Here is a 27,623-nt window from a genome sequence, read left to right as displayed (position 1 = left end):
TTTTATTGGTAGAGGGATTGAGTTTCGGAGCCATGAGGTCATGTTGCAGCTGTACAAAACTCTGGTGCGGCCGCACTTGGAGTATTGCGTACAGTTCTGGTCACCGCATTATAGGAAGGATGTGGAAGCATTGGAAAGGGTGCAGAGGAGATTTACCAGGATGTTGCCTGGTATGGAGGGAAGGTCTTATGAGGAAAGGCTGAGGGTTTTGAGGCTGTTTTCGTTAGAGAGAAGAAGGTTAAGAGGTGACTTGATGGAGACATACAAGATGATCAGAGGATTAGATAGAGTGGACAGTGGGAGCCTTTTTCCTCGGATGGTGATGGCTAGCACGAGGGGACATAGCTTTAAATTGAGGGGTGATAGATATAGGACAGATGTCAGAGGTAGGTTCTTTACTCAGAGAGTAGTAAGGGCGTGGAATGCCCTGCCTGCAAAAATAGTAGACTCACCCACTTTAAGGGCATTTAAATGGTCATTGGATAAACATATGGATGATAATGGAATAGTTTAGGTTAGATGGGCTTCAGATTGGTTTCACAGGTCGGCGCAACATCGAGGGCCGAAGGGCCTGTACTGCGCTGTAATGTTCTATGTTCTATGTTCTATGTTCTATGTTCTATTCTTCTGCAAAGTCAAATGCCTTTGAATAATGAATTGCCAGTCTTATCGCCTTGTAGCCATGTCTCTATTAATAGCTATTAAGTCATATTCAATTATTTTGATTTGTGCCGTCAACTCATCTGTCTTCTTAAAAATGCTGTGTACATCCAGGCAGAAAGCCTCAACATTTGATATTTTACTATTATTACTCTTTCTCATTCTAATTCCTGCTGCAATCTTCTGTGTGTATTTTCTGCCCCTTCCTGTCACACTTTGATTATTGAAACAAAACCAGAAATAGCTGGAAAATCTCAGCAGGTCTGATAGCATCTATGGAGAGAGAAACAAAGTTAACATTTTGAGTCCACTAACCTTTCACACTTTGATTATTGTTGATTTCTCACTGGCTTGCATCTCTGCATTCTCATTTCTTTTTTGGATTTTTTGAACTTCCCTTTAATTAAACCTTCCTACCCCCACTTATTAGTTTAAAACCCTTTCTACAACCCTGAGTACATGATTCACTAAAACCCAGCATACTTCTAATGAAATCTCTTGTAATCCTGCCTCATTACAGATAACTAGATCTCGAATGGTCTGTTCCCACATAGGTTCTGCAAAAAACTGCTTGAAGAAGAAATGGTTGATACACTCTATGAAGCCTGTCCCAGCAAATAGTTCTCTCATTCCCCAGTACTGTGCCAGAGCTCCATGAATTGGAACCCATTTCTCTCACACAAATCTTTGAGCCAGACATTTACCTGCCTAATCATATGGTCTCCATGCCAATTTGTACATGGCTCGGATAATAATCTGGAAATCATTACCTTTGTGGTTCTGCTTTTTAATTTAACCCTGAGCTGCTCGTAATACCACATTACAGCCTCTTTCCCCATCCTACCTATGTTGTTGGTACATACATGGTACCTGCATCTTTTTCCTCTCATCCCTAGTTTCACTTCAGAACTGTAGAGATCCACTGTACAAAGTCATCCTCCAGGATATCTTTGGTAATTTGATTTAGCCAATTGATATGGAGATTAAAGTCACCCACAATTATCACAGCACTCTTCTTGTAGGTCCCCAATAGTTCTAGATGAGTAGCTATGTGTAGAGGATTTATAAATTAAAGCAGAAAGACAAACAATAATGGAAATTCATGTTTTTATTTGTTCATGGGACATGGGTGTCATTGGCCATTATTGCCTATCCCTAATTGCTCAGGGAATTAGTGAATAGTTTATTGCTGTTTCTATGACTGGTGTCTTGCTGTATTAAAATGTTTGGTGTGTTTTCATTGTTTAACATTGGTCAAGGGAATGTTGTGATGGGGAGTATAGGTGACTGTAGATAAAGTGAATGTATTAGTATAATAGTGGTGAAAGACGCATCCACGTCATGACGGGGAAATTTTTGGAGTGGAAGCAAAGCTTCCAAATTTTCTCACAGTCCATCAATTTACATACAGTTTGCAACACCTTATGTCTATCTTGTCCCCTTCTTCTCTCTTTCACCTCGCCAAGTTTCCCCTCACCAAGTTTACCGGCATTCCATTTCCTGGAAGATGGAATGTGCATTAATTAAGGGGTCACTCCACAAGTTGCAGGTGACATACTTTGGAATATCTTTTGTTTAGGCACAATTACCTGGTCATGTTGCAGACCAAGGGGCATGGTAACAATGCCTCCAAACCTGGGCCACGTAAGCTTCTTCTTGGACCTATATAGAAACTGGCAAAAATACACCACCAAGAACCAAGCATAGCACTTCCACCTGAACACATTATGCCTGAATAGATGTAATTTGAAAGTGCATCACCTGCAATTTGTGGATGACTACCTTCATTAGAACTGGTTCAAAACCCCAATCTTTTGGCTATAAGCCTGATCTATGGTGAGTGATGCACAAATTCATGGCCTGAACCTGTGTTGGTCCAAGTAACCAGGTGCTAAATTTTGTCTGTCCCTTAGAGGCAGGGTTTGAGGTGGCAGAGGCAAGAAAATATGGGGAAGCTGTACTGAGACATCTTGCATGCCTCCTGGGGACTTCAATGAGGTGGACGGGGAACTGGATTATCTGCCTAATCCACAAAATTTGGATAGCCAATTAGAGTGAATAAAGCTCCCATCCTCCCTAACAGTCCATTATGCACTAATATTTTACAGATATTCATAATGCATCTCCACTGCCATGTATGGAGGCTAAAGTTAGCAAAAGTTGATTGTAGAAAATAAAATTCATTCATCGGACGGGGTATTGAGTACAAGAGTTGGCAGGTCATGTTACAGTTGTATAGGACTTTGGCTCGACCACATTTGGAATACTTGTGTACAGTTCTGGTCGCCACATTACCAAAAGGATGTGGATGCTTTGGAGAGGGTGCAGAGGAGGTTCACCAGGATGTTGCCTGGTATGGCAGGTGCTAGCTATGAAGAGAGGTTGAGTACATTAGAAAGATGGAGGTTGAGGGGGGGACCTGATTGAGGTCTACAAAATCATGGGAGGTATAGACAGGGTGGATAGCAAGAAGCTTTTTCCCAGGGTGGGGGACTCAATTACTAGGGGTCACGATTTCAAGGTGAGAGGGGAAAAGTTTAAGGGAGATATGCGTGGAAAGTTCTTTACGCAGAGGGTGGTGGGTGCCTGGAACGCGTTGCCAACGGAGGTGGTAGAGGCAGGCACGATAGTGTCATTTAAGATGTATCTAGACAGATACATGAATGGGCAGGGAGCAGAGGGATACAGATCCTTGGAAAATAGGCGACAGGTTTAGATAGAGGATCTGGATTGGCACATGCTTGGAGGGCCGAAGGGCCTGTTCCTGTGCTGTAATTTTCTTTGTTCTTTGTTCTAAAACAGTGCAAAGCATCCAGAGTGCTATTATCAAAAGCCCACATGAAACAATGTCACACCCAATAACTTTACTAGAACCAGCAAAGATTTAGTTAATTTAAATCAACTGTCCAGAAATAGTATGACATGGGAAGGTGATGGCCAAGTGGTATTTATCACGGACTATTAATCAAGAGACCCAGGTAATAATCTGGAGTCTCTGATTCAAATCCTGCCACAGCAAATGGTGGAATTTGAATTAAATAAAATTCTAGAATTAAAGAATCTCATGATGACCATGAAACCATTGGCTGTTGTTGGAGGGAGAACCCATTTTGTTCATTAATGTCCTTCAGGGGAGGGAACTACTGTCCTTACCTGGTCTGGCACACACGTGACTTCAGACCCACAGCAATGTGTTTGATGCTGAATTGCACTCTGGGCAATTAGGGATTGCACTAAATGCTGGCCGAGCCGGCTGTGCCCACATCCTGTGAATGCCACATCTCCAGCGTAGGTGGAATAAGAGCCCAGACCCAAGACCCTTAGAAGTTAATTTGTAAGTTTATTTTCTAAGGTCAAAAATATATATTGAGCATTGAGAAATTATTTGGCAGATTCAAATATGAAAGAGAAAATGTGTATGTGAGAGAGAAAAAGAGAAAAAGGGGGAGAAAGTCAGGAGGAAGCAAATCTTCCATCGATGGCACTGGACATTATTAAAAGGAATCTTAAACTACTTGAGCTTACAAGGTTCATTCATTGGTGAATCTGTCATAGTATTGCCATGAATATGGTTGTGACTTACATAGCAAATGTAATATACTATAAGTCATATTTAGATTGTGCAGTTCGATCAGAATATGAAGATAGCTCCTTTCCACTGGTGATAGCTGTTGCATGTGCTTTATTCCAACCATGTTAAATCATCACTGCAATAAAATTCTTCTGTTGAAGCAATTCCTGATGAATCATTAGAAGTGCATTTAATGCACTTGAATTGGTTTTAAAAAATGAAATATTTTCAATTATCTCAAATGAATGACTTAAAGTGTCCATTATAGTTAAGCATAAAGGCTGGTTTAAGTCTACAATCTTGAATTACAAGTCCACACATATGCAAAGTTGCAACTAATAATATGTCTAATTACTTACATATAAAAAATATTAGCCATGGAATTTTTCAATCTATTGTTAATTATTTCCTAATGAACTCATTTTAAGTACATGACAACTATTCATTCTTGAGCATGAATTTCACTACACATCAATGACTTGAAACATACTAATAATTAACTTTAGGAAGTGTATTTATAACATGTTACCATAAAATGGCATTTAAAACTGAGCTTACTTGGTAGTAGCAAATTACTTAAGTATTTCTATGAAGATTTAAAATAGATAATACTTTAGATATAACAAATACAAATTTGAATACAAAGAGTTGCACAGCTTAATGTCAATGGAAAACAAATTAGTGAAATGTTTACGCAAGAATTACCTGAGTCAGCTTATTTAGAGATCCGTTGAGTGGTAATAGGCGCTAAACCTGTATAATGTAGGAGTGATTTCCTGGTGCTTATGGGAAAGAAAAATCCTGAAAAATCTAGTTCTAAGTTGATGATTACAGCATAAAGTTGGAGAACCTGCAGGCAAAAAAGAAATTCTTGGGTAACTCTTTTAAATTGTCAATTAGCTTGATTGTATCTTAACAATGGGTTTGTGCTAACTTTGAAGAATATTTATCCGAGGAATAAATGTCATACAGCCAAACAAAGTAACAAAGTGTCCTGCAGAGGTAAAGAAAAGTTGCAATTTTACAGAGTCAGATCTGTAAGGCCAACTTGATCTTGAGGTCTGAACGTACAATCTATTGTGAGGAAACCTGCTGAAAATGTCACAGAGTCAGAGTCATAGAGTAATACAACCCAAAGTGGTCCATGCTGACCATGGTGCCCACTCAGCTCGTTCCAATTACCCACATTTGGTTCATATCCCTCTAAACCCTTCCCATCCATGTACCTATCCAAATGTTTTTTAAATGTTGCTATTGTACCTGCCTCAACCACTTTCTCTGGCAGCCCATTCCATATCTGTGCGAAGAAGTTGCCTCTCAGGTCTTTCTTAAATCTTTCCCCTTTCACCTTAAATCTATGTCCTCTAGCTTGCAATTCCCCATCCCTGGGAAAAAGTCTATATGCATTCATCCTATGTATGCCCCTTATGATTTTATACACCTCAGTAAGGCCACCCCTCATTCTTCTACGTTCCAAGGAATAAAGTCTTATCCTGGCCAAGCTCTCCCTATAACTCAGGCCTACTAGTCCTGGCAACATTCTCATAAATCTTCTTTGCACACATTCCAGTTTAACTATGTCTTTTTTGTAACAGGGTGACCAAAACTGTGCACAATACTCCAAGTGCAGCCTTACCAACGACTTATACAACTGTAATATAAAGACCCAACTCCTATACTCAATGTCTCAACCAATGAAGGCCAGCATGCTAAAAGCCTTCTTCACCACCCTGTCCATCTGTGACCCCACTTTCAATGAACCATGTACTTGTACTGCTAGGTCCCTCTGTTCCACAACACTCTTCAGGGCCTTACCATTTACTGCATAAGTCCTACCTTAGTTTGATCTTCCTAAATGCAACATCTCACACTTAGCTGCAGTGAATTGTATTTGCCAATCCTCAACCCACTTCCCCATCTGATCACGATCCCTCTGTAATTTTAGATAACCTTATTCACAATCAACAATACCTCCTAATTTTGTATCATCCGCAAACTTACTAATCATGCCTTGTACATTCACATCCAGATCATTTATGTAAATCACAAATAATTGATCATGTCTTTTGCAGAGAAGTGACATTAATCAGCAACATAAATACTTCAACAACTGACCTTGAACAGTAAGGTAACTTACTAGCTATTCTCCCTTTTTTCCTTACACAACTGAAGTCTTCACCTTGTAAAAGTAACAGCTGCGTAAAGAAGCCCACACAATGCACATGTACACATTTGTATCCAGTTGTAAAACTCTTTAAAATCTTGTTGCAAATAGTGTAGTTACAATGTTTATTTCACATTGTATTCAATTATTGCACAAGGAAGTCCAATTATGTCTTCAAACCATTAAAATATGGCAATACCTTTATTATAAGAACAAAAAATATAGGAGCAGAATTGGACCATTCATAGAATCATGGAATCCCTATAGCGTCAAAGGAGGCCATTCGGCCCACTGAGTCCACAGAGATCTCTGAAGAGCATCCCACCCAGACAAAACCCCCTACCCTATCCCTGTAACCCTGCATTTACCATGACTAATCCTAATTTGCACATCCCTGGACATAATGGGTAATTTAGCACGGCCAATCCACCTAACCTGCACATTTTTGGACTGTGAAAGGAAACCGGAGCACCCGGAAGAAACCCATGCAGACACGGCGAGAATGTGCAAACTCCACACAGACAGTTGCCTGAATGTGGAACTGAACTGGGTGCCTGGCTTGAGAGGCAGCATTGCAAACATCTGACTGACTGTGCTGCCCTCGATTAGGCCCATCGTATCTGTTCTGCCATTCAATCATGGCTGATGTATTTCTCAACCCCATTCTCCTGCCTTCTCTCCGTAACCCTTGATCTTTTTACCAATCAAGAACCTATCTATGTCTGTCTTAACTGCACTCACTTACTGAGTTCCACAACCTTCTGCAGCGATGAGTTCCACAAGTTCACCACCCTCTGGGAGAAGAAATTCCTCCTCATCTCAGCACTAAACAGTTTTCCCTTCCCTCAGAGGCTGTGCCCTTGGGTGTCAGTCTCTCTTACTGGTGGAAGCATCTTCTCCACATTCACTCTATGCAGGCCCCTCAGTGTTCTGTAAGTTTCAATCACTGGGAGGCGCTGCGTCCACCACTGCCACTGCCTCTGATGGCCAGAAGGCTGCCGCCATTTCATGCACAGCCTACTCTCACTGCCACTACCTAGCAAAGAAAAGAAAAACAAAAGATAAAAAGGAAAGAAAAGAAGCAGAAATAAAAAAGAGAAAAATGGAAAGAAAGCAGATAAGAGTGGATGAGCCCTGGACAAGAGCCCACACGCAGCCCTGCTACTCTGCCACCATCTTGTAAACCTGGAGGGTTTTCCACCTTGAGCCCTAGTGAATTTTTTTGCACAACTGTACGCTGCTCACCTCATTATGCATGGACCATATGGACCATAACTCTACCTCACCACACTATCACTTGCTCACCAGCAAGGTAAGTACTCAGCAAAGTAAGTACACCGGTATCATATTGCAAGTTGGCTGTGCAACACTTCAAATGCAGTCAACGAGGAACAGCCCTTCACAGTGTAGGGCAGATAGGCTGCATAGGTGACATTTCATTGCAAATACAATCTCACATTCATAAATGAATTGCCATTCCAAATCACCTATCTGACTCACTGTAATTGTAACTGCAACTACAAGTATCAAACTACATAGATTATCTGTTCTTAGTGTATTTTACACTTGAACCCTGTCTGCAGGAGTACTAATCTTTCCCTAATGCCCAATGTAGCAATACATCACATAATCGTTCAACGCAGAAGTATCATATGTTAGAAAGCCTCCAGATAGTTGAAAATGGTAACTTTTATTGGACAAGAGCAAAAGCAAAGAAAAGCAAACAAAAAAGCTGCATTTACTTTTGGGAACAAACAAGAACCATTTGCCTGACAAACAATAACATATTTATGTCAATGAATAATCATTATGAGAGCTCAGATCCATTGGAACTATATGTCAATTAAATGTTGTCTGGTCTGCTGCCGCTGATGCTACATCCCTCCAGTATGACGAAGGTGATATTATTCCTTCTCAATATCCTCAGTTTCCTCCTCACCAGCCTGCTGCTGCTCTTCCAGCTTGCCAGCATCCATTAAGTCCTGTCTTTGCCTGATCCAGTTGTACAGACCATAGCTTGTGAGGATCATGTGCAACATTCTGTCTGGAGTTTAATGTGAGGGCCCCCAGACCAAACCAAGCATCAGAACCTAATTTCCAATGCTTCTTGACGGCCCTGGTGGAAGAATGGGCTACATTGACCTACATCAGCCTTAATCAGGGAGTTACATAATGGTTCTCATGGTCTTAGTCATGGCCAAAGAGGGTAGCCTTTACATCCCAATAGACATAATTGCAAAACATCCAGCCCTTTATGCAATGCAGGAATCTGAGGGTTATCAAAGATGTAGGTATCATGGCAGCTGCCAAAGTATATGGTGCAGGCTTCTCAGATGTAGTGTGATGATCACAGCTAAATTGTACGTTGATGGAATGGAAGAATTTTCTGCTGCAAGGGCTGCTGCATTATGATTCAGTGCTCTCAACACAACATGTGTGCAATGTATAGATCCCTGTACATGGAAAAAGTGTTGGAAATACCTAGCATCCAGGCTGCAGCACTGATCTCAAGCAAAACAAGGTGAAGCAGTGTGAGCTGGCAAAAATTTCAGCAGTAACAACCTTGATCCATTTGTATTGAGGATTGAGAGATTGCACACAGGTCCCCTTTTGATTCCTGGAAGCAACCAGTTGCATAAAAAGTAAGTGAAGCTGTCACACTGATGGCCACTGGGATGGTATGGTCACCCAGCCCTTATGGTCGCAAAGACCCACTTTAGCAGATGACACAGATCTGTGACAATGGGCTGCGACATCCATAGTCTGCAGCGACAATATTATCATTCATGTGGAGGAAATGGCATAGAGGCCAATACACTCCAGCCCTCCTATAACTCCTTTGCCCCTGATGGTACCTTCAGCTGTGATTTTTTAAAATGGAGGCTGTTGGGCAGCCACTGGAGATTGGTGCTGGCCCTGGACTTGATAATGCATTTGTTCTTCTCAATTTCTGTGCTTTCCTTGCATCGCAGTCAACAATGACTCTTAATGAGCCTTCTCGGATCCATTGGTAATGGTTTCAATGAACCTTTGTAAGGGAAATCAGAAACAGAACGGATTCTTAGCAATGTAAGCAGTTGGCAACAGTGTCACATATATGCCGGTTAGTCTTTCATACAGTGAGATGTGGAGGACTCCAAAAGGAAGTGCCAAAAAATAACCCTACATAGACTTTTGACGTAATGGATCTTATTCCAAGAGACAATATAGTGTGGAGCTAGAGGAACACAGCAGGCCAGGCAGCAGAACACAGCAGGCCAGGTAGCATCAGAGGAGCAGGAAAGTTGATGTTTAGTGCTGCCTGGCCTGCTGTGTTCCTCTAGCTCCATACTGTGTTGTCTCTGACTCCAGCATCTGCAGTTCTTGCTATCTCTGAGGATCTTATTCCAATGAGTGCAGCACAAGGCATGATGTGCAAGTACAAGTGAAGATTATAACTTTTTGTTAATATTCATTTGTCGGATGCGGGCACCACTGTCTGGCCAGTATTTATTGTCTGGCCCTTGAGAAGGCGGTTTTAAGCTGCCTTTTTGAATTGCTGCAGTCTACCTGCTGTGGGTTGACCCACAATGCCATTAGGGAGGGAATTCCAGGATTTTGACGCAGCAACAGTGAAGGAATGGCGATATATTTCCAAGTCAGGATGGTGAGTGACTTGGAGGGGAACTTGAAGGTGGTGGTGTTCCCATATATTGGTGCCCTTGTCCTTCGAGATAGAAGTGGTCGTGGGTTTGGAAGGTGCTGTCTGAGGATCTTTGGTGAATTTCTGCAGTGCATCTTGTAGATAGTACACACTGCTGCTACTGAGCGTCGTTGGTGGAGGGAGTGAATGCTTATGGATGTAATGCCAATCAAGTGGGCTGCTTTGTCCTGGATGGTGTCAAGCTTCTTGAGTGTTGTTGGGGCTGCACTCATCCAGGCAAGCGGCGAATATTCCATCACACTCCTGACTTGTGCCTTTGTAGGGCGGACAGGCTTTGAGGAGTCAGAAGGTGAGTTACTTGCCGCAGTATTCCTAGCTTCTGGCCTGCTCTTGTAGCCACTGTGTTTATGTGGTGAGTCCAGTTGAGTTTCTGGTCAATGATAACACCCAGGATGTTGATAGTGGGGGATTCAGTGATGGTAACACCATTGAATGTCAAGGGATGGTGGTTAGATTGTCTCTTATTTGTGATGGTCATGGCCTGGCATTCGTGTGGCGCAAATGTCACTTGCCACTTGTCATCCCAAGCCTGGATATTGTCCAGAACTTGTTGCATTTGAGCATGGACTGCTTCAGTATCTGAGGAGTGGCAAATGGTGCTGAACATTGTGCAATCATCGGTGAACATCCCCACTTCTGACCTTATGATGGAGGGAAGGTCATTGATGAAACAGCTGAAGATGGTTAGGCCTAGGACACTATCCTGAAGAACTCCTACAGAGATGTCCTGGAGCTGAGTTGACTGACTTCAAACAATTACAACCATCTTTCTATGTGTCAGGTATAACTCCAACTACCAGAGAGTATGCCCCCAATACCCATTGATTCCAATTTTGCTAGGGTTCTTTGATGCTAAACTTGGTCAAATGGTTACTAAAACCTTGAGCCCAAAATTTTAACCGCCCATATTATCCAAGAAAGCCAGCATTGCATTCAAGAGCAACTTGGTAAATACTTACAGGTCAAGATGAAAGGAAATGAGCTCCTTGTCCTGGTGCAGCAAGATTGAATTGTCTTTGCAAATTGTAGCCCCCAGTTGACTCTTTTAAGATTGCCTGTGATTATGTCCACTTCACAGCAGTGACTACCTTCGATCTGTAATGACCAATGGCATGTCATAATTGTTTGTGACCAGGATTTGTATCTCACACATTAGGACACTGCATGTATTTCACATGGAGTACAATGATTTCAGATATTTTCAATTTGTCCTGTGCATATACCAGATTAATGCAAATGGCTCTTATGGTGCAGTGGTAGCATCCCTACCTCTGAGCCAAAAGACCTGTGTTCAAAAACCACTTGCTCCAGGGGTGTGCTGTAACATGATTTAAAAAAAAGAACCTGATCAATACAAATGCTCCTTGCTGGACTTCGCATAACTCACAAGTACGGCATATGCATTAAGACAGCAAAAAAATTTACAGTTGCAGCCATATTTAATCTCCATTGTGCATTTGTGATTCCGATGTGGATCAAACATTTCACTCAGCATAGTGAGTCACAGGCTCAGAGCAGTTACCTCTAAACCTTCATGTTCCTTTCTGTTTTGCACCCCCTGTTTACCCTAAAATTTCTGACCTTCCATATATTTACAATTAACTCTTTCATTTACATCTTCATCTCCAATCATTGCCCTCTGAACCCTCCCCTACAGCTTAGTCATGCCAACCATCATGCTGCACTTTTCCTCTATTGAAGCCAAGGTGATGGTGACTGTTGATAACATACTCTCCTGCAGTAACCAACGTCTTCCAATACACTATTGTCTCCCATCATTATAGTTTGAATTGCCCTCTGTCAAACATATTGTTTGATTTGCATCCCAGGGTGCTGCCTCCATTTCCTAAAATTGACTTCCCCAATTTCTTTACCACATTGGCTGCCCCTGAGAAACGCTCTTAACTTTCGGTAAGCAGACTCCCAGGACTGACTCTGGCCCATTACGGGATGTTTGCCATGGAAAGACAGCTCAACTAATACATTACTGAACTCCTGACTGATTTCTACGCAGTTCCCGGACTGACTCACCACAAATCCCCACATCAGTTGCACTGGACCTGCAGAAATGAACATGGCCCACACTGCAGATTGCATGTGATATTGAACTGTTGACTATGAACATCACGAGTGGCCCACTGACCACATTTAAATTCCTGGACTGAAATCAGATGCTGCCAATGACTGTTTGTGGTGGGACCCCCGACTGACCAGTCACCATTGACTTGACTGAATTCATGGCCATTTGTCTGAAGCACATTCAGTGTGCTTGCTGCAAAAGCTGCTGGCACATGATGTAGGTGTAGCATGGTGATGCAAAGCAAATGTCCACCCACTTGACTGAACCATGACTAATTGCCTGGCTTTGTGTCAACATGAAAAGACAAGGGGAAACAAGGCACTATGAGTCTGTAAGTTCTGAATGAAGCACCTACGTACAAAAAGGCAAGTCAAGGCAAAGATACTGTGAGCACCCAAGTAGGCACAAAGTGAGTGAAAGTTTAGACGGCAAGCAAAAACCCTGATGTGCACCTTGCTCCAATGCATGAGTTGAATCTATCCCTCCGTGCATAGTGGTCTGGCAGTAGTTTTACAATGAAAGGCATTGGTGTTCTCCAAAGTACATTACTGAAGAGGAGAACTATGTTCTAATTGGGTTGAGGATGAAGTGGTAAGGCTGGTGTGTTTCCAATGCCACTTTTTGTAGACAGGGTGTGCAGGCATTCACTGCCCATGGTATACCCTGAAATGTTGGGGACTGCTTTCAAAGATAGAGGCACAGGAGAGCAAGCAGCAAGCTGGAGCCATCAAGAACCCGTTCTGACTTCAGAAATTGGTGCTGTCTAGTTTCTTTCTGCAACATGGGAGAATAGGACGTCGTATACAAATGAGATGAGATCAGCTAGTAATGAGATTTAAATGCATGCAAATAGGCCTCCCTCTGTCTCATCATTCAAACCTTGGGTGTAAAATCCGACTTTCTTTTGTCAATGCTCAGAATTTCATTTCTACCTACGTCACCACATTTGCTTAACTGACTCACCTTTGCCCACTTTGTTAAGGGGGCTGGGAATATTCAGTCATTTATTTCGTAGCTGTTTGTAGATTTCTTTTCCACACAAATTGGCTAACGAACTGCCTAGGTAATAAAATAACCGTGTCAACAGTAAATGAAGCATTTGAGATCTTTTACCACAATAATAAAGTGCTGGCTAATATCTTTAATTACCATGTAGCGAAAAAAGCTTCACAAAATAACAGCTGTTCTTAACAAAACAATGAATTTGGTATAAGTTGGCTTTAATTACTTTTTGTTTTTTGGTTAAGTGCGAGTTGTATCATGTTTTAGTGAACAATTCTTGCCATGAGGCCCAATGAGATTTCTCACAATATCTTGCCAAAGGCACTCATTAACTATCGATCCTATCCCTATGGTATTCTTCAAAGTTGATTCTAATCCCATCTCAACAGGCATCGTTGCCAGACCAACTCACCACTCACTGGTTATCTGCTGAAAGACCTTGTGCCCATGCTATTTTTGAAAGGCCAGGCTGTGACTTTTAGCAATCTGCTGTTGACCCTCGCTGGCAACATAATGGCACAGGAGCTTTGAAGCCACGCTGCCCATGGCATATAGGATGGCAGACTCTCCTGTATGTATGCACACCTATTCTCTCAGATTAGTCATTGTTTAAACACCATTGTTTAAACATTTCACATGTGCTTAGATACATCCTGTCTGAAGACCCTCTCTAAATGCTTGCATCTGTTTCCCCAATGCCAAGGCCAGTGGTCACCCACATCTTATCACAGGAATCACTGGAATTCCCCAGGCAGGGAATGTCACATAAAAGCAAGCATTCTGACAAGTCCAAATGTGAGCTTTCATTGAACACAAAGGACATGAATACAGGCTGCAGTTCACCCCCATGATGAAATTCAATACAAACCAAACGTTGACAGTCGATGATGGACATCTGTACCCAGCAAGTACCTACTGAATCTGGTTGTCAATCAAGTCTTGTCTGCCTTATAGGGTCCAACGAAGCTGGGCTCTGTCATCCATGAGGAGAGCTTCGTGAAGCTCAATGTCCTCATCCTTTTTCTTGGACAACTGTCCTTGTTACACTGGCTCCTCACCATCTATCAGCTTCTCTCATTGTCTGTTTCAAATGTGCAGAGCACATCACACCAGAATGGTGCGGCATGCTCAGTCCGGACAATACTGTAGGGCCCCTCCAAACTGCTGCAGAACCACAAATTCAACAGCTCTATTGTTTGTTCCACTGCAAATCTTCCCAGATCACAGCATGTGCATTAAATTGATGAAGCTGCCCCATCAGCTGAGTGACCTACACATTACACCCAAAAGGGAGTGCCTGCTACATTCACACTCCCTATCAATCCCAGAGCCACATCAACCATGAGACTTTCCATTGCATTCATTCGTCATACTTTCATGACATATGATACAGTGATATTTCTCTCATCCCACAGCATCCTTACAAGTTCCACAAACGATGGGGTGCTTTTGCTAGCAATCGCCAACTTTTAAGTCTGATATCTTGGTGTGTTGTGCATCAAGAAATCCCCTCCCTGGACAGATCTCAAATGACTTACATGACAAGCAAACTGTAAATGAGTCTGCACAAAATAGCTCATTAATCTGGCAGGACTGAGAGTCATTGGCATTGGCTGAAATGCCAGCGTGGTTACACACATGGTAGGCAAGGCATGGATGCTGCATGAGCCAGAATGCAAGCCAACAGTCCTGGAATGCAGTCTGCTTCAGTCTGGGTGCCTGCCTTGCACATAAAGTGTCCCTGCTGCAGCCTTTCAATGCTGTTACATTGAATAGAATATCCTTTTATTGTCATGTGTACTCCATTGTAGAAGTACAGTGAAAAGCTTTTACAATGTCTGCCTTCTTATGGCAACATCTTAGAGACAAGTACCTCGGCACAATTCTTGGATACAGCACTGAAATAAAAGTAATTGCATTACCTTACAGAGTTGAAAAATAGGACACCATAAAAGGGTTGACATTACAGTAAAATAGGAAATTTCAAATAGACATTACAGTGTAGCAGCTCAGCGCAGGGCGTCTGCCAATTGCCTGACCAGCTGTGCCAGACTCCAGCCCAACAGCCGTCCCCCCTCCAGTCCAAGCCCCAGTCCGTTCAATACCAGCACTCAGCTGCCCCAAGGTAAGTGCAAGGACTGCCTCCCCTGTGCCAGTCTCTGCCCAGGACTCGATGCCTGTGCAGTGTTCTGGGGCTGCTTCCCCACACACTGTTCCGGGGCTCCCAGCCCACTCACTGTACCAGGGCTCACTGCTCGTGCTGTTCCAGGGCTCGCAGCCCACTCACTGTACCGGGGCTCACTGCTCGCGCTGTTCCGGGGCTCACTGCTCGCGCTGTTCCAGGGCTCGCAGCCCACACGCTGTACCAGGGCTCACTACTCGCGCTGTTCCAGGGCTCCCAGCCCACTCACTGTACCAGGGCTTACTGCTTGCGCTGTTCCAGGGCTCGCAGCCCACAATCTGTACCAGGGCTCACTGCTCGCGCTGTTCCGGGGCTCCCAGCCCACTCACTGTACCGGGGCTCACTGCTCAAGCTGTTCCAGGGCTCCCAGCCCACTCACTGTACCAGGGTTCACTGCTCGCGCTGTTCCGGGGCTTGCAGCCCACACACTGTACCAGGGCTCACTGCTCGCGCTGTTCCGTGGCTCGCTGCTCCAGGGACTTGCTGCCAGCACGTGCCGCTGCTCCAGGATTCGCCTCCAGTGCTGAGGGGAGAGAAAAAGAAAAATAAGAGAGGAAACAAAGGAAAAACAAAGAAAAAGAACAGGCAGAGCAGAGGAGCTCCGACAGGAGTGTTCTACTCTGTTGCTATCTTGCTTACAATGAGATGTATCACAATGCAAAACTGTGCTTCCGAAGTAGCCTGCAAAGGCATTATAGAGATGCCATATTGGTCATGAGGAGTTGACAAGTGTCAGATGTTAATGTCCATAGATGAGGGGTGCATACATTTGGTACCCTGAGAGACTGTTTGGTGCTGAGAACCGTGGAGACTCCTCATAACCACTGATGAGCTGGAGTCACCAGGTACCCTCTGATATCTATGTTAGTACTTTTTGATGTCTAGCTTGTTTTGTGTATTTGGTAAGATAATAAACTGAATATTAATGAGGCAGGTTGGGCCAATTATAAGGCATTGAACAAGCTGTAATCCCACATAATTGGCAATTCACCACTGCCTAGCAAGAAACTTGTTTTGCAGCTCATCAAAAGCATAAAAGATGGAGCAAAATGTCAAGATAGGCCTCACTGGACTTCTTGTCTGATTTTGTCAGAAATCTCACCACAGCCATGTGGATCAGACCACTATAAGATTCTGCCCTCGGTTTTCAACAGACCAACTAGTTGAACAATTTCCCAAAAGCTGCTTACGCATAGAACCAGATCAAGAAATTTTAGATCCCCGGTTAGAGGAACATTCATGACATTTATTACATCCCACTTTCTCACTCGCCAATGCTCCCAAGTAAGGAAATACGATTAATGGGTGGAGTTTATTGATCTCTTCTAGTTCAAATAAGGTTAAATCATTGTACCCAATCTCTTCTCTATTTCCTCTGTGGCAAAATACCCTCAGGCATGGAGCTATTCTGCTGAGGGCTGAGGAGACAGGAAACTGTTTAACCTACACCACACTCAAAACCAAAAGCACTCTAACTTCAGTCATCAAGCTCCAGTGTGCAGATAATGTTTGTATGTGCACTCACTCGGAAGCGGAACTCCAGGGAATTGTCAACTCCTTCTCTGAGCGATACTTAAAAAAAAAGATCCAGGATTTCTTTTCCAATCACTCCTCGCAGCACAAATCCTCCATCCACCAACTTAGTTCAATGGTATGACATTTGGACTATTTTCCATATCATGGGAAACTCCTTTTGATGTGGCAGACATCACAGAATTGTTCTGGTGCAGAAGGTGGTTAGTCAGCCCATCATGTCTGCACCAGATCTCTGAAGAAGAATAATGAATTTGTGCCATTCTCCTGTCTTTTCTCCATAACCTGAAATTTTTTTGACTTAAATAATCTCTCCACTGCCTCAATTGAACTTGCCTACACTGTACATTCAGGTAGTGTATTCCACATCCTAATTATAATAAAACCAAGAACTACAGATGCTGGAAATCTGAAACAAAAAGAGAAATTGCTGGAGAAACTCAGCAGGTCTGGCAGCATTTGTGGAGAGAAAGCAGAGTCAAAGTTTTGGCTGAGTTTTTCCAGCAATTTCTGCTTTTTTTCCACATCCTAACTAACAACTGTGTGAAAACTTTCTTTTTGCACATCACAGTTGTTTATTTTGAAAATTGTATTATATTTGAGCCCTTTTGTTCTTGATACTTTAATGAAAGATATTATGACCAGCCTCCAGGCAAAGGTCCCCAAATAATTTCAGACCCAGATAGGACAGCCCAATCAGTTAAGCTTTAGAATGAGAAGGGAATTCCTTCCTTGCAAGGAATTCAGTCACAGTTCTGTACAGGTAAACCTGTCCAACTTGTACAGATGCCATTTCCACCAGAGCCAGTTCTAGTGTCCCTTGACTCTAAACCCTCCCTCCTGCACCATCTTTCCAGACACAAATCTATCTACCTTCTCCTATTATTTCTGTACTCGCTTTCATGTGACACTGGCAGTAATCTGGAGATGACTACTTTGGAGGTCCTGCTCTCTAATTTTCTACCAAGCTAAATACCAACCACAGGACCACATTCCTCTTCTTACTTATATTGTTGGCAGCAACACTAGAGCAGACTTTTCATCTTCCACTGAAGAATGTTTTGTAGCTGCACTGCAATGTTCTGACCCTGGCATCAAAAAGTCAAGAATCATGTCCATGTCACAACATGTCCATGTCACAAAAAATACGTATTTCCCTAATTAATGTATCTGCTTTCAGTACTGGTCTTCGACTACTCTTCATTGGGTCACCCATTGTTCTACAGGCTTGGGTCTTACTGCACTCCTTTGTTAAACTATCACCTTCATCAATATTCACAGAAGAAATGTGTGAGCAGGACCTCAAGAAATTCCTACGCTACCTGCTTGACTCTCATCAATTACTTCGTCATCACCCATTCCATATCTATTTGTGTGTTGCTACCCTGCATTGTGACAATATCACTAAAAGGGCTTTAGACTTAGTTCTTTGCTTTGCGATACACCACAATGACTCTAGCTACTCTTGAACTCCAAAGCCTGTAGCTCAATCTTACAAAACCTGCACATGTGCTAGTCTATGTCATCTGAAGAGTCCATGAGTCCTCACGTGCCACAGAATAGGAATTCTGCTTCGCTGAACTGCCTTGCCATACCTAAAACCTACTTCTGTGCTATTTACTATAAGCTTCTTTTTCTAAAGTTCTGGTGTTTGTAAAATGTATGCTTTTCAAAGTTTTACAACTTTGAGACACAGATTGTAATAGCAGTTGCTCCTCGCAGAACACCGCCTTCACTGAACACCACACTCATTCAGCCTAACTTCTTGTAATAAAACTTACCTAATGCACTTCTTCACCAGCACCAGCCTACCCCACCATACAGCAAATTCCTACTTTGAATATAATTCCAAAAGTACTCATTCTGTCTTGCCTCACTTGGTGTAGTCTGACTGTGTGGCTTAAAACAGAACCTTTTATGTAGAGTTTTCAAAGGTCACCAACTAGTTTAGCTTCCCACTGCAATTATTAACATCAAAGAAACAAAGGGCTTTTAGCAAACATCTGCCAGACCCAGGTGAGCCTCTGTTTAATGAGGTGAATTGATATAGATCTAGATTCTAGGCTAGACTGGGGCTCTAAATCTAACATTAAACTTGAGAAAGGCTTAATGTCTAAATCCTCACATTGTATCAGATTCCTCAAGTACTCATTATCTCTTCTCACACTGGCCCTTGTTGACCATGTGGGTTAAAAAAGAACCTTATTATATAGAGAGATGCTGGTGACTCACCAGACATAGAAGACAATATTCATCATTGTCTCCAATATGCCAGTTCACTGGTAGGTCAACTGATGAAAACAGTATTTGAGGACCAGCATCTCAAAACTGACTCTACAGTCATGGTACTGGCCAGCAGCTATCCCCAACCCCACGCATTAAGGTCAAAAATCACACAACACCAGGTTATAGTCCAACAGGTTTATTTGAAAACACTAGCTTTTTGAGATCTGCTCCTTCCTCAGGTGTAGTCTGGAACAGGAGTTATACCAACACAGAATTTATAAGCAGAAAGGTAATAACCCTAAAAAATGGCTTGCTGACCGCCTCATTGAATCTTTAATCAGTTAGAAAGGAGACGCTGGTTTCTATTGATTAAAATGCAATCCCCAGGATTTCTTTCAAGTCATTGCCCTGAGATAATTAAAGGTTTTAATAATGTATACAAGAGATGACATCTCAGGTCAGACAATGCATTTTAGATGTGAGGCCTTGGTTAGAATCTGTCTGTGTTTTAACCTGGAGTCGGGCTGGTTTTATGAGCAAAGTAGAATGCCTCTGCAAATATACAAACATCTTGGATGAAATAATTCACCCCATAGATTTATATATATGTGCATTGTTGTGTGTGTGTGTGTGAGAGAGAGAGAGAGAAACAGAGTGTATGTATGTGTGTGAGAGAGTGTGAGTGTGTGTGTGTGCTTGAGAAAGTGTATGTGTGTGAGGGTTTGTGTGTGTGTGAGGGTTTGTGTGTGTGTGTGAGAGAGAGAGAGAATGCGTGTTTGAGAGAAGGTCTGTGTGAGTGTGCAAGTGTGTGTGCATGTGTGAGAGACAGAGTATGTGCGTGTCTGTGTGTATGTGAATGAAAGAAAATATGTAGTGTGGTGGGGTCACCTGTAGTGTGACATGAACCCAAGATCACGGTTGAGGCCGTCCTCGTGGGTATGGAACTTGGCTATTAGCCTCTGCTCGGCGATTTTGTACTGTCATGTATCTCGAGTCCGCCTTGGAGGATGCTTACCTGAAGATCAGAGCTGAATGCCCTTGACTGCTGAAGTGTTCCCCAAATGGGAAGGAACATTCCTGTCTGGCAATTGTTGCGCAGTGTCCATTGATCCGCTGTCGTAGCATTGTGATGTTCTCGCCAATATGCTATGCCTCCGGGCATCCTTGCCTTCAGCATACAAGATAGACAGCATTGGCTGAGTCACATGATTATCTGCCATGCACGTGGTGGGTGGTGTCCGCACGTGTGATGATAATATCCATGTTGATGATCTGACACGTCTTGCAGAGGTTGCCATGGCAGGGTTGTATAGTGTTGTGGTCGATGTTGTCCTGAATGCTGGGTAGTTTGCTGTGAACAATGGTCTGTTTAAGGTTTGGCAGTTGTTTGAAGGTGAGACATGGAGGCGTGGGGAAGATTGTGGCAAGGTACTCATTGTCATCGATAATATGTTGAAGGCTGCGAAGAATATGGCGTAGTTTCTCCGCTCCCGGGAAGTACTGGATGATGAAGTGTACTCTATCGGTCATATCCTGTGTCCGTCTTCTGAGGAGTTCATTAAGGTTTTTCGCTGTGGCACGTCGGAACTGCTTCAAGACTTGGAAATCTCAAGCACCTCAAAGCACCGGGTAATAACCACTTGGGATGCCTTCACAAGATCCTTCCAGTTCAGTAGCTAAAGAGACATTCCAAAAACAGCATTCTCTCTCAAGTCAACATGTCGAGCAGCGTGACGTTAAGCACTCTAAACCAGATCTGCTGGCTGGGGCAGGTCCATTGCAGACTCTCACAGTAACTGACTCAGATTTTGGTCATGAAAAACAACTCCTTTATTAAATTAGCACTGATTATTAGATTTTTAAAAATCCCCTAGAAATGACAGGACAATATTAAAGCAAAGTTTTGAAGGATAATTTGTTTTGAGCTGCTGCATTAATTCATGAGAAACTCTTTCAAATTGTTCAGTTATGTGACACCTTCAAGTGTAACGTTCTTACAATATTATTTTAACCAGACTACAAATGTCACAGTCAGAGACTGGAGGGAAAAAAACAACTCGACGATGGCCACACAATAATCTCATTACAATGCGAAATGCATTGAAGCAGAGGGCTTTTGTGCTTTGGAGGCTTGTGGGGTTATATATACAGCATCCAAATCGTTCTTACTTTACTCTTGTTCTTTCTGCAGCAGCCTCTGTGCCTTAGCAACAAAAGCAAACTGCACATGTAGACCAGATAAATGACTACCCTATAGTTGAGTAGACGCGTGTATGATTGGGCCAGGCAAGTCACGTTACATCGTGTTGCCATTCTGCCGGTGCAGAGCTGTTCCATTGTTTGGATTGAGAGGCGGAAGATCTGTCTCTGTTTCCAGCTGAAGCTGTTATTGGGTGTCAGTTTTGCAGTGTTGTTTCATTGTCCCTCTTCATGTGGACATTAGGAAGTCCGGCAGGCTAATGAACTAAAAATGCAACTGTCACGCTTTGCAAATTAATGCATCTGCACAAAAATAATCGGAAAAGCAAAAATCGGGAGAACAGCGGGTTCTGATCAGCAGCCAGGAAGCCTCGGGTTTGCTTGTACGACGTGACCAAGCCCCCATTCAACATCTGATCCTCAGGATTTTCAGTAAGGGGAAATTAATAAAAAAAAGTAGGTAATGGGAATTCAGGCTTCAATACTTTCGTCTGCTATAAGCATATGCCAGGGCTCCGGGTTGCTGCCGTTTGATTGCTTAAGAAAATGAGGGTTGTTTGTCCCAGTTAGGGCTGCGTCTTGCCGGTGACTCTTGGGCGGATTGTCAGTCTAGCCATCTGGCGTTAATGAAAGTAACCATTGAAACTCACTGGGTTGCATTGGCGAATGTGTTGAACTGCTGTGAAGGAGAAACAATAATTTACCAAGTGATAATTGATGGAGTCAAATTAGCATTTTTTATTAGCAATTTGCTCAACTCGCTTTTAGCAATTTAAGAAATAGCGAAGTTACATAGCATTCATCAAACTGGGTGAAAGTTAGAGATTCAAACAACGTCGGTACATTTCCCCACAGCTTTTAAATGTGTGCATTTCTTTTGCGTCATTTTAGGCCTCATTAAAATTGTATTATCGCGACAAAAATACACGAATTTAGAAAATGTTATGTTTGACTTTTTTTGACAGGAGAAAGAGTAATGGTTGCTAGGTTTTTTTTAGAAAACCTCCCGAATCAAAAAATATTTAAGCCCTGTTTTAAATATGTGTTGTTTGGTTTGTACGCTTTGCTTTCTGAATTCAGGTACAGAGCCGTTAAATTCGGCATCAGCTTCGCACACCGTCTGATTTTTGCAGTGTGTTTTTTTTCCCCCTAAATGCTTTATTTTGTTGCTGCAGGCAGTTTTAATCACATCCTGCAGTTTTCCTTTTCTGCGCCACCCCATTAGCCAGCAAAGTTTATTTTTTTTGAAAAGGCTCCTTGGTATTTACGCACAGTTCAAAACTATTTTTAAGAATCGCTAAAATTACAATTTTAGCTAAACCGTGCAAACTGTTCAATGACTAGGATTGCTTTAAAATTGAGATCTTGTTTCATTATAGGACGGGGCGATAGGACATTCTGGTTGGAATAAATCAGTCGCAACTTTTACTAAATGGTTTTAACAATCATGTTTTTTTTTAAAAAGACTTAAAGGGGACTATAATAATTCTTCAAATACCTCCTGTAATATGAGGCAACTGCTGAAATGGAGAAAAAGCCAGTTTATGGTTGGCTTTTTTTTTGCTAGTTTATTTAAGAATTGTAGAAATGTGGAGTTAACAGGTAGGAGTTTATTTCCTCATACCACTAGTTCACGAGAAGAAACGCTAATTATTTTATTGGTAATACTTAGTGGCCGTCAAATCGTTGTTGAATTTACGCCAGCGCTATTTGTCAAGTAACAATGCACTTCAGATGCTCATTCTTGTCATCTGAGGCTAAACAGATCGAGCCAATTAGCTTGATTAGAAAGTGTGAAATGTATCTGAAGTTTCGGTGTCCAAATCTTGAATATTTTGTTTCCAGAAGTAATTTCCTAATTTCTGAATCTGGCTGTAAGCTTTAAAAGAAAGCTGTAACAATTGGCCCATACTATAGTTATTCGTGCTGTAATTCCTTTAGTTTCCACGCAGTGCTTTATTTGCGTTGATAAGAGTTCTCTTTTTTTTACACGATGGAATCAAAATGCATTATTTAAATTTATTTCCAGACTCCTGGTGATGATACAACGAGCTGTTTGAGTGCAGAAGGCTAACCAGTTTTGTGGATTTCACTTGCCTTAATGGAGTTGTCTTTTTCTGCTTGGTATTTTCCCTTTACAACTTGGAGATCAGGGACTTAACAAGCAGTGAATCCGAGGCAGAAACATTCATCTGTTTACCAACTTTCATTTTAAAAACAAATGCTAGTATTGTTCTCTTAATATTCAAACTAAGAGTCACTGTTTAAGAATTAATGGGTCATTTTTCTAAGACAGTGATAAGCAGAAATGTTTTTCTCCACAGAGGGTTGTGAGTCTTTGCTTCAACCGTATTTCGAAGAAGTTTCAAAGCCTTTGATTATTTTTAAGATTGAGACAAGTAAATTCTTGATAAGCAAGGTGTTGGAAGGTTATTTGGGTAGGTGGGAATGTGGAGTAATCAGGTCTTATGGAATGAAAGAGCAGGGACTGAATGGCCTACCCCGTGCCTCTTGTGTAATTACCAAGCTTTCTATTTCAAAGATTTTGGAGCATAGTTTATTTGTTGGCAATGTTTATATCAAGGTACTTGGTATTTTATTCACTTTTTTTTTAAAATTGAGGAATTTAATTTACACTTGTGTGCCATTAGCTGTATTATATAACAGCTAACTTGAATATGCTGTACCTAACATTATACTGTAAAATGGATGGAGGCTGTAACTCTGTCTGTGTGCTCGAAAATTAGAGCTTTAGATAATGAAATCAAGCTGCTACATGTTTATAAAGGATTACGTGGACATACTTAGAGACAACATCACAACACGTGCAGTGCTTTTCTACAGAAGATCACACATTACAGTCACTGCAAACAGAACAACATTAAGGTACCACTTATCCTCATCTTCCACCCCATCAGCCTCGACATTCAAAGGATCATTCTTTGCCATTTCCGCCACCTCCAGCAGGATGCTACCATCAAACACATCATTTCCTCCCCTTACTTGTCATTATTCTGCGGGGACCCTGTCTTCTGTGACACTCTGGTCCGTTCCTTTGCCACTTGTAACACTTCCTCACCACCCCTAACCGCCTACACACACAGCAGCTTTGCATGCAGTCACCAGAGGTACGACTTGTTCTTTTACCTTCTCACTCTTCATTGTCTGGGATTCCAAACGCACTTTACAGATGAAGCAGAGGTTAACGTGTATTTTCAGTCTAGTTTACTGTACACAAACTGGATGACTGCTTAGCAGAATGTGCTGACCTTCCAATTGATTGCCATTTCAATGTACCATCTTGCAGTCACGCTAACATTTTTGTCTTCAGCCTGCTGCAGTGCTCTAGTGAAACTCAGCCTGAGATGAACGAACAGCACCTCATTTTTCATTTAGGCTTTTACAGCCTTCAGGGCTTAACTTTGAGTTCATCGATTATAGAGAATGAACACTACTGTCCTCCATTATTATTGCATCCACTTCTTCAGTGACTTGGTTGCATAGGTTTGTTCTCCACAAGACCAATGTATTTTCTACTATTCACAGTTACTAGTAACACCTATTTTGCATCTATAAATTTCCTCTACTACTGTTAGCACACCCTTTTTCCTCTTGGTGCTCCCACCCTCTTTATCAACAGAATAAAAACATCATTTTCCAGCTCCTTCAGTCCTGAAAGACCATCTTATTCCAGTTGAATGTTAATTCTCTTTCTCCCCCTGCAGATGCTGCCAGACCTGCTACTTTTCTGCAACATCCTCAATACTTTGCTTCTATTACAGCCACTTCAATAAACTTTCAAGATGTTTTCTTTGTTATGTCTTCTAATTCTATTCTACTCTTATCCATTTTTATCTTTTTGTGTTACTTTGAATTTGAGTTCGCAAGTGTAATGAAATTTACACAATGTGAACCATAAGATGTAGGAGCAGAAGTAGGGTATTCAGCTGTTGAGTATGCTTCACCATTCAATAAAATCATGACTAATCTGATAATCGTCCACATTCCTGCCTTTTCCCCATTAACCTTTGATTTCCTACCTGATTTAAAAACGTCTCTCACCCTTGAGTGTGCTTAACAACCAAGATTGAACAGCCCTCTGCAGTTTTTTTTTAAATTCACCAACTCACCACCCTCAGAGAAGATGTTCCTCCTCACCTGTCTTAACTTAGTGATACCTTACTGTTGAGATTATGCCATTTGGTCCTAAACTCTCTTTCAAGGGGAAGCAACCTTTTTTCATCTACGCTATCACGCTACCTGTTTTTTTTTTTAACAACTTTTTCTGAAGAAGGCTCCAGATCCGAAATGTCAGCTTTCTTGCTCCTCTGATGCTGCCTAGCTTGCTGTGTTCCTCCAGCTCCACACCTTATTATCTCAGACTCCAGCATCGGCAGTTCTTACTATCTCTGATTCAAATTATATATACAATTTGAACTAATGAAATATAAATAACAAATCAAGCACAGCCCTACACATGAAAATCTTTCAGAATTAGTCTGATCGTCATCTGGATCTGTGTAACTTATGGCAAGTGCCCAGGTCTTTGCTCCCAAGGTGGACGTGCAATGCATAGCTGAGAAACCTTCTGCCCTCGGAAAACGTCCCCGAGTTATTCCCTTGTTGAAAGGTGGGAGTGTTGATGCATTGATGCACACAAGACTTAAACACACTGCCTATCTCCTGGCACTATAATCATTTTTTTTGAAGCAGTAATAACTTTCTCGCTTATTTCAAGAAAAAGGTGTTGTAAAAGTACCAATTTGTTTTTAACTTTCAACTCCAATATGCAGCAGACTTTTTTTCCATCAAAATTTAAAGAGAAAGGAATTTACTTAACTTGTTCAGGCTTTGAATGTTTTCAAGGACAGTATCCAAAGCCTGGAATAATTGAATGTTGGAAGGCAAAAGAAAACTCACTATCATGAGAAATATGTCACATCTTTAATAGAATAATTGTTAATGAGTTGTAGACATATGTTGTAGAATTAACTTGATTCTAACGTTTCCAACAAATGACTGCTAAAATGAGAAATATTGAATGCACTTGACAATAGTGAGGACAATTACATGTGGAATGACGGTGTATAGTTCGTGACTGATGATGAATATGAGGAAGGTCCCATAAAATGATGTACAACCTGGTGATTGGAAAGAATTGTTCAGAGATTCAGATGATGATCAATGCAGTTTTGAAGGATTTCTGGTGTAAGGTTGTGATTAATTTGTTATTTATATTCATTAGTTCAAATTGTATATACAATTTGAATGTTGTGTAATAAATCTTAATAATTAATATGAATTCTGTAGTGTTGTTGGCTTTTACTTTTATTCCATTGCATTGGCCTTGCTAGAATGTCAGGCTCAAATCTGGAATACTTATTATCCCCTCAAAGCTTAGGCCTAAAAAATGCGTAAGGGATGGAAATTAGAACCAAATATTTCAGAAATAAGGTTCAGCAAAACTACATGAACAATGGTATAAATTTGAAACTCTTCTGCAAATGGCAATTATTGCTTGATCAGTAGTTCATTTTAATTTGGAGTTGGTATATTTTTATTCACTAAAGACTGTACGGGATGTGGGACGAGTATGTGGGAAATTAGGTCACAAATCAGCCATGATCTAGTTGAATGTGGGAACAGCTGATATGGCTGAAGGATATCTAGGATATTTCATAGTCATATGGTGATAGGGAAGGTCCTTCGGCCTATCGAGTCTGCGCTGACAATAACTACCTCTAATCCCAATCTCCTGCACTTGCCCCATATACTTGAATGTTACGATATTTCAAGTGCTCATTCAAATATTTTAAAAACGTTGTAAGGTTTCTGACTTTCCCATGCAATGCATTTCAGATTCCCATCACCCGCTGAGTGAAAGTGTTTTTTTTTCCCAAATCCCCTCTGAATCTCCTGCCCCTTTATCCTAACACTATGCCGTCTTGTGCTTGTTCCTCTTCGTTGAGGGGCCAGCTGCTCTCTCTTCACTCTGTATTTTATACACCTCAATCATTTCTCCCCACAGTCATCTCTGCTTCAGAGGAAACAATCCAAGCCTATCTAGTCTCTCCTTATAGCTCAGTTTCTCTATCCAAGGCAACATGTTGGTGAATCTCTTCTGTAGCCCCTCCAGTGCTGTCACATCATTCCTGTAGTGAGGTGACCAGAACTGTATACAGTACTCCAGTTATGGCCTGACCAATGCTCTGTACAACTCCAACATTACTTTGATAACACAGTGTGGAGCTGGAGGAACACAGCAGGCCAGGCAGCATCAGAGGAGCAGGAAAGCTGACGTTT

General features: G+C 41.8%; 1 protein-coding gene across 7 annotated transcripts in view; it reads left to right on the top strand.

Moving 5' to 3' along the window:
- Positions 1–21,412: 21,412 nt before the first annotated feature.
- Positions 21,413–27,623, top strand: part of csrnp3 (cysteine-serine-rich nuclear protein 3) — a 245,838-nt gene continuing 239,627 nt past the window's right edge. For 3 of the 7 annotated variants that reach the window (XM_048599493.1, XM_048599489.1, XM_048599490.1), the window contains exon 1: positions 21,413–21,776. The gene's annotated coding sequence lies outside the window, so the exon portion shown is untranslated. Of the gene's footprint in view, positions 21,777–22,825; positions 22,923–27,623 lie in introns of those variants that run through there. The other 4 variants (XM_048599494.1, XM_048599491.1, XM_048599495.1 and 1 more) reach the window with 3 other exon arrangements.

The sequence above is a fragment of the Rhincodon typus genome, chromosome 7 (genome assembly GCF_021869965.1).
Source record: "Rhincodon typus isolate 14 chromosome 7, sRhiTyp1.1, whole genome shotgun sequence".
NCBI classification, from domain to species: Eukaryota; Metazoa; Chordata; class Chondrichthyes; order Orectolobiformes; family Rhincodontidae; genus Rhincodon; species Rhincodon typus.
This window is presented reverse-complemented; position numbering and strand designations above follow the sequence as displayed.